Source organism: Dipodomys ordii, unplaced genomic scaffold, assembly GCF_000151885.1.
Source record: "Dipodomys ordii isolate 6190 unplaced genomic scaffold, Dord_2.0 Scaffold34, whole genome shotgun sequence".
Taxonomy (NCBI): domain Eukaryota; kingdom Metazoa; phylum Chordata; class Mammalia; order Rodentia; family Heteromyidae; genus Dipodomys; species Dipodomys ordii.
This window is the reverse complement of record NW_012267250.1, coordinates 15,603,208-15,613,612: the sequence shown is the minus strand read 5'-3', so window position 1 is coordinate 15,613,612 and position 10,405 is coordinate 15,603,208.

Here is a 10,405-nt window from a genome sequence, read left to right as displayed (position 1 = left end):
GCTGAGGAATCGAACCCAGGGCCTCAGGCATGCAAGGCAAGGGCTGTACCACTGAGCCACCTTCCCAGCCCTTTTCTACTAATTCCTAACAGGCAAGCATCCAACTATTTTTTTTCTTTGTTTTCTTTTTTTTGTTGGTTGTGGGCCTGAACTCTGGGCCTGGGCTCTATCCCTCAGCTCTTCAGCTCAAGGCTAGCACTCTACCACATGAGCCACAGCACTTCCAACTTCTTCTGCTTATGTGGTGCTGAGGAATCCAACCCAGGGCCTCATGCATGCAAGGCAAGCACTCTACCACTAAGCCACCTTCCCACCCTTTATTTTGTTTTCTTCCAGCGTTTTACTCATTTTCCACACAGCACATGATTGTATTTTTCCTTATAGCCTTGGGAGACAAAGGGGCCTGACAGTGGTAGCTGGTCAAGTTGCTTAGCCCTTGAACTCTGTCTTTCCCAGTGCCCAGAGGTGATGCCACCACCACAGGGCAGGAGGAGAAGAACAAGAAGGACTTCACTCACTACCAAGGTCCTAGGTGTAAGCATTATGCCCACCTTTGGTCCTCAGCTCCACCCAGACTTGAGCTCCTCCCTGCCCTACAGTTTAGCCATACAACTGGCCCCTACCTCTCTCCGCCCAGACCCGCCTGAGCTCCCATCTACTATGCTACCTAGATAGTGGAGGTCGCCATGTGTTCTCTCTCCGGGGGAAATATGGCTCCTCTAATAAACCTTATAATAATCTTTCTCCTGTGCCTGCCTGCCTCTGCTTGGTATCCTTTCACTAGTGTCAGTGCTCAGTAAGTGCGAGCTGTTCACAGTTGTAATCATAGCAGCACAGTATATTTCAGTCAGAGCAACTTGAAGCATTGACCCCTTGGGGTAAGGAATGTGAGTGGAAACTTGGAAATTCAAACTTCATTTCCTCCCTGAGCCTAGACTATGAGAGCAGCAACTCAAATAGCATAGAAGCACCTGGGCCCTGCAAGGGCCTAAATCACACATTCTTATATAACATGTTTATGATTGCAGAAAACTGCCTCCTGTTGCTTTCTGGGAGTCTCTGAGCAAAAGGGAATGTGTTTTTACATTGACAAGAAGGCAGTGCAAATTGCTTCATAGGAGAAAATACTAGAAAAGTTTTAGTTGCCAATGGTTCATTGCTGTCTCTCTCTGTTGGTCTTTAGGATCTCTCTCTCAGTTGTTTCAGACAGTTTAAACAGAATGCTAGGCACACACACACACACACACACACACAAAAAGGAGGATACCCTTAGGGGAAGAACCCAAAGGTGTAACTTCTCAGAACATTTATCCAGGAAATGGAACAGTGGGTTTTTTAAAATGGATATTGATATTGGTATTAGTGTTTGTTTTTACTTTGGTCTTTTTAGGGGTGGGGCAGAAAGGAGTGAGAAAGGGTGAACAAATGTAATCATGCAGTTTAGTATACATTATGTGGGAAATGACCTATGTAATTTGTGGGCAGGGATGAGGAAACTGGAGGGAAGCAAAGGAAGGGGTGACATTGTCCAAAAAGAGAAATGATGGTAACCCCTCTCTACAACACCTTAATAACAACAAACTTATATTCAAAGAAAAGAAAAGGAAGTTGGGTGCTGGTGGCTCATACCTGTATTCTTGCACTGTGACTCAAGTGGTAGAGTGTAGAGCACATGGGCAGCAAAGATGGCGCTGAGAGGGAGTTGAGTGGGCAGAGCCCGATTTGCTTTACTCAGTGTGTAGATTTGCTTTACTCAGTGAGTAACCAGCCCGTGGAAGCTTAGGTGCACGATAGGGTGTGACCTTTACAGTGATTGGTTCCTTTTCCTCCCCTGCCATGCCACCCGCTCTTTTTTGCTTTAAAAAGGGCTTACTCTGTGTTAATAAACAAGTTTTCCTGCTTGACTTGACTCCCCGGTTAAGGGAGGCTGGAGAACCGGCAGCCGCACTTACCTTTCTTCAGACCCCATCCGTCTTTGGTGGGACAGACAAGACCAGACAGTAGAGTGCTAGCCTCGAAATATACTCAGGATGCTGAGATCTGAGGATTGTAGTTCAAAGCCAGCCTGGGCAAGAAAGTCTGTGAGTCTTACCTCTAATTAATCACCAGAAAACTGGAAATGGTGCTATGGCTCAAAGTCGTAGCACAAGCCTTGAGCAAAAAGGGCTCAGGGACAGTGCCCAGGCCCTGAGTTCAAACCTCAATGTTGCCAAAAAAAAAAAAAAAACAAAGAAACAAAAACACAACAAAACAAAACAAAAACAGGAATGAGATTAAGCAATGAGAATCACAAGGTTATATGTGGCGATCTGATTTTTTTTAAGTCTGAGCGATTTAGCACCATCTATCAAATTTTTGTGTTTGTATTTGCCCAATGACTCAGCAGTTCTAAGAATCACTACTACACAGCTTATGTGTAGGGACTCTTCATTGTTGAAGAGTCAAACCTCTAGGTTTGAACTCAGGACTTTGCTGTTGAGGTGCAGATGTTCTACCACTTACCACTTGAACCATTCAGCCAGGCTACAGCTTTGTTTAATGGCAGGGCTGGAGTGGAGTAGTTAACTGCTTATAGGAAAATGACTGGATATCTAGTCCCTACCATGTAGCAGTTAGACTGAATTCACTGCATGGGCTGACTGGGAAAAGATGCAATTTCTGCAAGTGGAGAGAGAGAGAGAGAGAGAGAGAAAGTGCTATAGTACTCCAATAGTAGTGAACTATTCCCTAAGGCCAAATCTAGCCTGCTGCATGTTTAGTAAAAGCTTTTGGAACCACAGCCATTCATTTTGAAATCATCTTCAGCTGTCTCCTGGGGACTGTGAAAAACACAGAAGTTAATCTTGGGGGGAAGTGAGAAAGGGGGAAAACTTGGAGAAAATGAGGCAGGGGGTGACACTGTTCAAAAAGATGTGTACTCATTACCTGACTTAATGTAACTGTAACCCCTCTGCATATCACCTTTACAATAAAATATTAAGATAAGAAATTGGAGCAGAAATCATCGGGTCCCAAAACCTAAAAACATTTTACTATGTGGCACTTTATAGAAAGAATTTGCCAACCCTTGCTCTTATAATCCTGTTTGAGTTTCTGTTTTGTTTTTGCAAAAGAAAAACCATCTTTTTCAGGGGGGTTTTGTTTATAAGCATAGACAGTTTCTCAAGAAAACCCCAAACCATAGTTTCCAACACTTACCTCAGGCATGGGATGTAGAGTTTAGCATAGAAGAAATGGGCCCAGGGGGTTCCTTCTGCTTTCAAAGTTTTGTGTTCTTTCAAATGTTTTCACAATAGCATATGTACTTTATTTAATTAAAAATAAATTACAGGTTGGGCTCCAGTGGCTCATACCTATAATCCTCACTACTTAGAAGGCAAGATATGAGGATCGTGGTTCAAAGCCAGCCCAGGCAGAAAAGTCCCCATGAGACTCTTCAATTAACTACTCAAAGAAACTGGAGGACTGGGAATGTGGCTTAGTGGTAGAGTGCTTGCCTACCATGCATGAAGCCCTAGATTGGATTCCTTAGTACAAGATAGAAAAAGCCAGAAATGACACTGTGGCTCAAGTGGTAGAATGCTAGCCTTGATCAAAAGAAGCTCAGAGACAGTGCCCGGGCCCTGAGTTCAAACCCCAGGACTGGCAACAACAACAACAACAAAAAGCCAAAAACAAAATACCTGGAAGTAGTGCTGTGGCTCAAAGTGGTAGAGTGCTAGCCTGAGCAAAAGAGCTCAGAGATAGCACCCAGACCCTGAGTTCAAGGACCCTCAGACCAACAATAAATAAATAAATAAATAACCAAACCTAATGAACTTGGAGAACATCAGTAAACAGCATCCAGCCCAGCCAGTGACTGATGGGCTTTCAGTCCATGGTCTCTGTCTCTTGCTCTCCTTCTCACTCCCTTTGGTGTTCCCTGGACCACCTGGGAAATATGTTTAGAAACCAAAAATGAGATCTGATTAGAACTGAAGCGGTTGGGCCCTAAAATTTACTTTTCAATCAGTTTCCTGGATTCCACTGTACCCTGCTGTTTGAGGGTACTGTGTTGGTCACAAACCAGAAATGGCAAATGATTAACATAAGAAGATGGAGATAAATCAACAAAGATATGCTAGCAGCAATAGCCATAAGGATAGCCCCCATTTTGGAGCACTTCCTGAAAGTCAGGCTCTGTGCTATAGGCCTGTGCTTCACTAGACTAGTTGATCTAATTCATATAGCAATTCTAAGCCACAGGCTGTGTGAGGAATGTGGACCCCTGGACGTGCCCTGCTGAGATCTCATAGCACCTAGTTTGGACCAGGTGCTGAGCTAGGAGCTGGAAATGCAGGTGGAACAATACTGACCATGGTCATAAATTAGTCTCCATGGTCACAAACTAGTCTGTCACCTGGCAAGCCATGAGCTAATGGCTTAAGTTTGTGGTTTCATTTGAGGAGACTTACTTGCTGCTGGGTCACCTTTACACATGATTTCCACACCTACAAAATTGGCTTGACCTAGGTACTCTGAAAGGCACAATCCAGCTTCCACATCAAGAACCTCATCACTCCCTTCATAGTGCGGACATTCCAGTGGGACATGAGGCTCCTCGCTGCTGGGCCTGCACACCCAAAGCCATCCTCCTATAGCCTGTCTTCCTGTCCTCTGTGGGGACAGGAGGCGTCACTCTCCCTAGTTCCTTCTTCAGGTCTGTTTCCCATCATTTCTGACTCTCCTTGCAGCTCATAGAGATGAATGGTGACCATGAAACTTGGATTCCTATTCATCTAGGCCTTCAGGTACAGTGATCTTGTCATAGTCACCTCTGGGCCTAGAATGCAGCACAGAGTCAATATTAGGCATTCAGTTAATGTCTTCTGATTGCTTCTTGAAGGGCTGGCTTTCAAACAGGACTTCTCTGCTGTGTTCTTTTATTTTTTAGTTTTATTTTATTGTAAAGATGCTGTACAGATGGGTTACAGTTATGCTGTGTTCTTCAAGATGGCAGAGCCAGGAGCCTGGGTCTGCCTGATTTCACCAAGGGCTTCTTCACAGGGTATCATCAACATGGAGTTAAGTATGGTTTTCTCTCCTGGGGCTCCTATAACCCACAGGGACACAGCTTGTGTCAGTGGGTCCTACGGCCATGGATTGGACACAGGCAACACTTCCATTTCACTGACGTGTGAGCAATTACAAGACAAAGATACGTTATGGACTTTTTTTGTTTGTTTTGTTTTTGTGCTGGTACTGGGATATGAACTTGGGACCTGAGTGCTCTCCCTTTGCCTTTTTGCTTCAGGCTATCACTTGAGCCAAAGTTCCGCTTCCAGATTTTTCTGGTTAATTGGAGATAAAAGTCTTGCCCATCTGGCTTTGTTATGGGGAAAAGAGTCTACCACTCAGAGACAGCCTCATGTAAAAAGATGACTTTATTGGGGAAGTGGATAGCTGACCGGCCAGGGACACAGCACAGACTCTGGACTGGAAACTGTGACCCCAAACAGCCCACAAGCTAGGGTTTTTAAAGGCAAAATCATGTGGTCCAGCCTGGCCACAGGCAGGTGGCCAACGGGGTTGTAACACACACACACAAAGATTGCATATTTAAGTCAGTGGTTAATGGGGTTACAGTCCATCTCATAGTAATTGTTTGAACTAACCTATCATTTTGGTTTGAACTGGTATGCAAATTTGGGGTCCTCACACAAAGCAGGGGATATTCTTACTCATGGGTGCTGTACATTCCGGAAACATAATGTCATATACCCCTGCATCCTTGAAGCTGGGGGTGTTACAAAGATAGCTACAGGAGGATACACAATGTGCACACAGAGGCATCTACTCCCTTGAAGCAGGAGGTTATCAATCATGGAGTGGGATGCACAACGTTGCATGACAGAAACCATTCTAATTGGGCAGGGTATGAGATAGGGCTCAAGTCTGTGTGACATATGTTTTAAAGTCTCCATTTATAGCCTCTTGTTGTTTTTAGTAAAGGGTCATTTTCTCGGCTTAGTTTTTCTCACACAGTCTGGGACCTTAACAGTCTAGGAGACCCTTTCCCCCTACAGCTTCAAACCTGTATCCTCAGATTTCAGCCTAGCTAGGATTATAGGTATTAGCCATTGGCACCCAGCTAAGGATATGTTATGGTTTTGAACGGCAATTTTCATGATTTTTTTTTTGGCTGGTCCTGAGCCTTAAACTCTGGGCCTGAGTGCTGCTTCCAAGCTCATATTTGGTCAAGGCTAGCACTCTCTCACTTGAACCACAGCACCACTTCTGGCTTTTTCTGTGATTAATTGGAGATAAGAGTCTTGTGGACTTTCCTGCCCTGGCTGGCTTTGAACCATGATCATCAGATCTCAGCCTACTGGGTAGCTAGGATTACAGGTGTGAGCCACTTGGTGGCTGGCTTTCATGAATTATGATGGGAAAAAAATGTGAAGTTTCATGGCAAGCTGTTGTTTGTGGTGCCATGTTAGGGCTGTGCCACCATACCCCTGAAGTCAAGATTGACAGCACTATGAGGAAGCATTCTCTAGAAGTCCTGAAACCTTCCTACTGACTCTAGCCCCTTGTGACATTGGGCAGGTCTTTTCACCACTCTGGGCCTCAGTTTCCCCATTCTGTTACCACAAGTTAGTGAGTTCCTACCTTAACCATCCATTTTTATATGGGGGTGGGGTAAAATGGGAAGAAAATCCTCTCTAAGACTGAAGAAGGCAGGTGGGTAATTGGGAGTTTGAAGACTAAAGTTCAACACACATTTAGATGATTATTGTATTTTGAACCACAAAGATTGCCTATAGTTTTTTGCTGGGTCAGCATCTATCTGTGCACTGTCCCTCCCTTCCAGCGGAAGTGTCCTGTTAAGGTAGGGACAGAGGTGCAACTTGAATAAGACAGTATGCTGTAGTCCACTTTGGCTTTGCTTCCTCACTTCCTGCTTGGGAATAGTTTGCAGTGACAGGAGCGTTGTGATTGGAAGTTACAGGAAGTGCACCAAACCCTCAGGACAAAGGAGCACACCTCAGGGTGACAGTCTAGTGCTCAGCTATGTCTTCAATTGTAAGATGAACAGTGTTTTCAAGGAATCTACTGGGGGGCTGGGAAGGTGGCTCAGTGGTAGAGTGCTTGCCTTGCATGCCTGAGGCCCTGGGTTCGATTCCTCAGCACCACATAAGCAAAAAGAAAAAAGCCAGAAGTGGCGCTGTGGCTCAAATGGTAGAGCGCTAGCCTTGAGCTGAAGAGCTGAGGGACAGCGCCCAGGCCCAGAGTTCAGGCCCCACGACTGGACCCCCCCCCCAAAAAAAAAGGAATCTACTGGAAGGACTTGAGTGGGACTTGCACAATCAGATCATTCACTTCCCCTATTTTATTTTGTTACTTCATTTCATTTTATTATTTCTTTTTCTTTTTGTCAGTCATGGGGCTTGAACTTAGAGCATGGATGCTGTTCCTGAGCAAAATTTGCTCAAGGCTATCACTCTATCACTTTGAGCCACAGCACCACTTCTGGTGGTTAATTGGAGATAAGAGTCTTATGGAGTTTCCTGCCTGGGCTGGCTTCAAACCATGATCCTCAGATTCCAGCCTCCTAACCTGGCTTCATTTTATTATTTCTTTTGTGCTAGTTTTAGGGCTTGAACTCAGGGCCTCTTGCTCCTGCTTGGATTTCTTGCCCACTGCTGGCGCTCTACCACCTGAACCATACCTCCAGTCCATGTTTTTGAGCAAATTCCCTTTCCTAAGGAACAGCAGATAGCAGTGACTTTATAGAAGAGAACTGTTACTAATAATAAGAACCATTTGTCTATACACCCACATATACAGTCTGTGAGGATAGCTATAAAACAAAATTGAGAGCTGGGAGCTGGTGGCTCACACCTACAATCCTATTCAGGAGGCTGAGATCTGAGGATTACAGTTTGAAGCCAGGCTGGAGAACAAAGTCTGTGTAACTCTTAACTCCAATTAACTACCAAAAAAGCCAGAAGTAGAACTGTACCTCTAGTGGTAAGAGTGCTAGCCTTGAGCAAGTAAAGCTCAGGGACAATGCCCAGGCCCAGAGTTCAAGTTCTAGGCCCAGAAAAAAAAAAAGAAGGAAAATAAAAATAAAAGTTCATATTATATAAAAGACTCAAAGAGTTATGTAATAAAAATCTGTAACAGTTGATTTAATTGACTATGATTTTGGTTATTTCCAATAAACCTTTTTGTTTTTATCTAATTTCCTCTGATTTAAAATCATTCTGTAATGAAGGGACATCTTTGTAGACATATCTCAGAAAATATCTCTGTCTTTCTTCCCCAAGGTTGAATTCCTAGAAGTGATACAGGTAGATGTATTCAGGTGTGCTAAATTCCCTCAGGGAAGTCTGACTGGTTTGCCCTCATACCAGCTGTTTAAGAGAGTGCTCCAAAATCTTGAACATCTTAGTATTAAAGTAAATCTCTGAGTTTATTAAATATGGTTTTTCTCCTTTTCTAGTAATGCCTAATTAACTCTCAAAAGAACTCTGTAACTGCTTCTCAAGCCCCCCTGGTGAGTCAGAATTATCTCAATGGCTTGTTAAAGCCCATTACTGGGCCCTGTCCCCGGAGATTCTGATTTTCCAGATATGGAGTAGATGCTGAGGATATGTGGTTCTACAAGCGCTTGGGTGGGGATTTGTGGGCTGCACTCATGCTGTTGGATTCACAGCAATGGCTAATGCCCTATGGAACCTGCCTTACTCTGTACTGTAAATTCTGCTACGCAATCTGCTTTACTCAGAATACAGCTTCCAACCTATCCATTACCATCAGCAGGGGGTGGACTTGATCAGCATTCTGGAGTGAATAAGTATGCAAGGTAGTCCTGAGCACATACTGAGCTAAGAGCTGGAGTGACCAAATACCTCAAGTTTACTTCATTGTTGTTGTTTGCTTTTAAAAGTGTTCACACACACACACACACACATACCACACACACACACCAATTATTCACAGCTGGGCACTGGTGGCTCACACCGGTTGTCCTAGCTACTCAGAAGACTGAGTTCTGAAGATCACAGTTCAAAGTCAGCCCAGGCAGAAAAGTCCCTACCAGACTTAAATCTCCAATTAATCACTCAAAAACTGGAAGTAGAGCTATGGCTCAAAGTGATAGTGTGCTAGCCTTGAGCAAAATTGCTCAGGGGCAGTGTCTAGACCTTGAGTTCAAGTCCTACAACCAACAACAAAGTGTTCACTAGTGAAATACAGTAAAACTGTAAGCTAATACATACATATTTACACAATTTTATAGTAGAATTATTCATAGAAGCCAAAAAGCATAAATAAAATCGATGAATGAGTAAAAGATGACATATACGAAAAATGGCCTACTACTCAGCTGTAAAAAGTAGTGAAAGTGATACAACCTTGTATTCATTTTGCAGGCCAGCTCAGTCTAAGCCAAGACCCTGTCAAAAAAAAAAAAAAAAACCAAGTTGATGTGTTGTTATGTGCTACAACATAGATATGGATAAATCTTAAAGGCATGATGCTAAGTAAAGGAAGCCATAAAATGTCTAAAAACCTATTGAAACACAAAAGTAGAATAACTGGAATATAAATCAAGAACCCATTTTCCAAGATGGTATAATCTTATACATCTAGGAAACTAGAATGTGCTGACCCAAGACATGCTAAGTTGCTCTACTGAACATGAGTAGCTGAAGACACAGGAGATATAGCAGTTGGAGAAAAGGTCATCTGAACTGCCCCTGGCTGCTCCCTTCTGCAGCATACCAAAGAAATGCCTTTGAAAAAGGTGCCTTCCAGAATCGAGGTCAAACTATCAAAGAAACCTTTCAATGTCTTCTCCAGTATACTTGTTGGTTCCATATTAGCTCTCCATTGGAGGATATAACCAACTGTGGATTAAAAATATTTCTGGAAATACTACATCTGTACTGAACATGTACAGATATTACTACAAACAAGGCAGTACAACAATGAAATATAGTTTGCATTGTATTATATATTATGAACAATCTAGATATTCTTTCATTTCTATGTATGTAGGAAGTGGCTGAGTGTGCAGAGGTGATAGGGTGTGGATGTGGGCCATGTATAATTTGGTGGTAGGACACTTGCCTAGCATGGAAGAGGTGCTGATTTGGGTGCCAAGTATAGAAAAATAATTTTTTTGTGGCACAGATTTTAACTCAGAGCCTCAGACTTTCCAGGAGGCACTCTGCAGCCCTTTTTCATACTAACTGTATTTTTTTTGTATTTTTTTTGGGGGGGGTCCGGTCATGGGGCCTGAACTCTGGGCCTGGGCGCTGTCAGCTCTTCAGCTCAAGGCTAGCGCTCTACCACTTGAGCCACAGCACCACTTCCGGCTTTTTTCTTATGTGGTGCTGAGGAATCGAACCCAGGG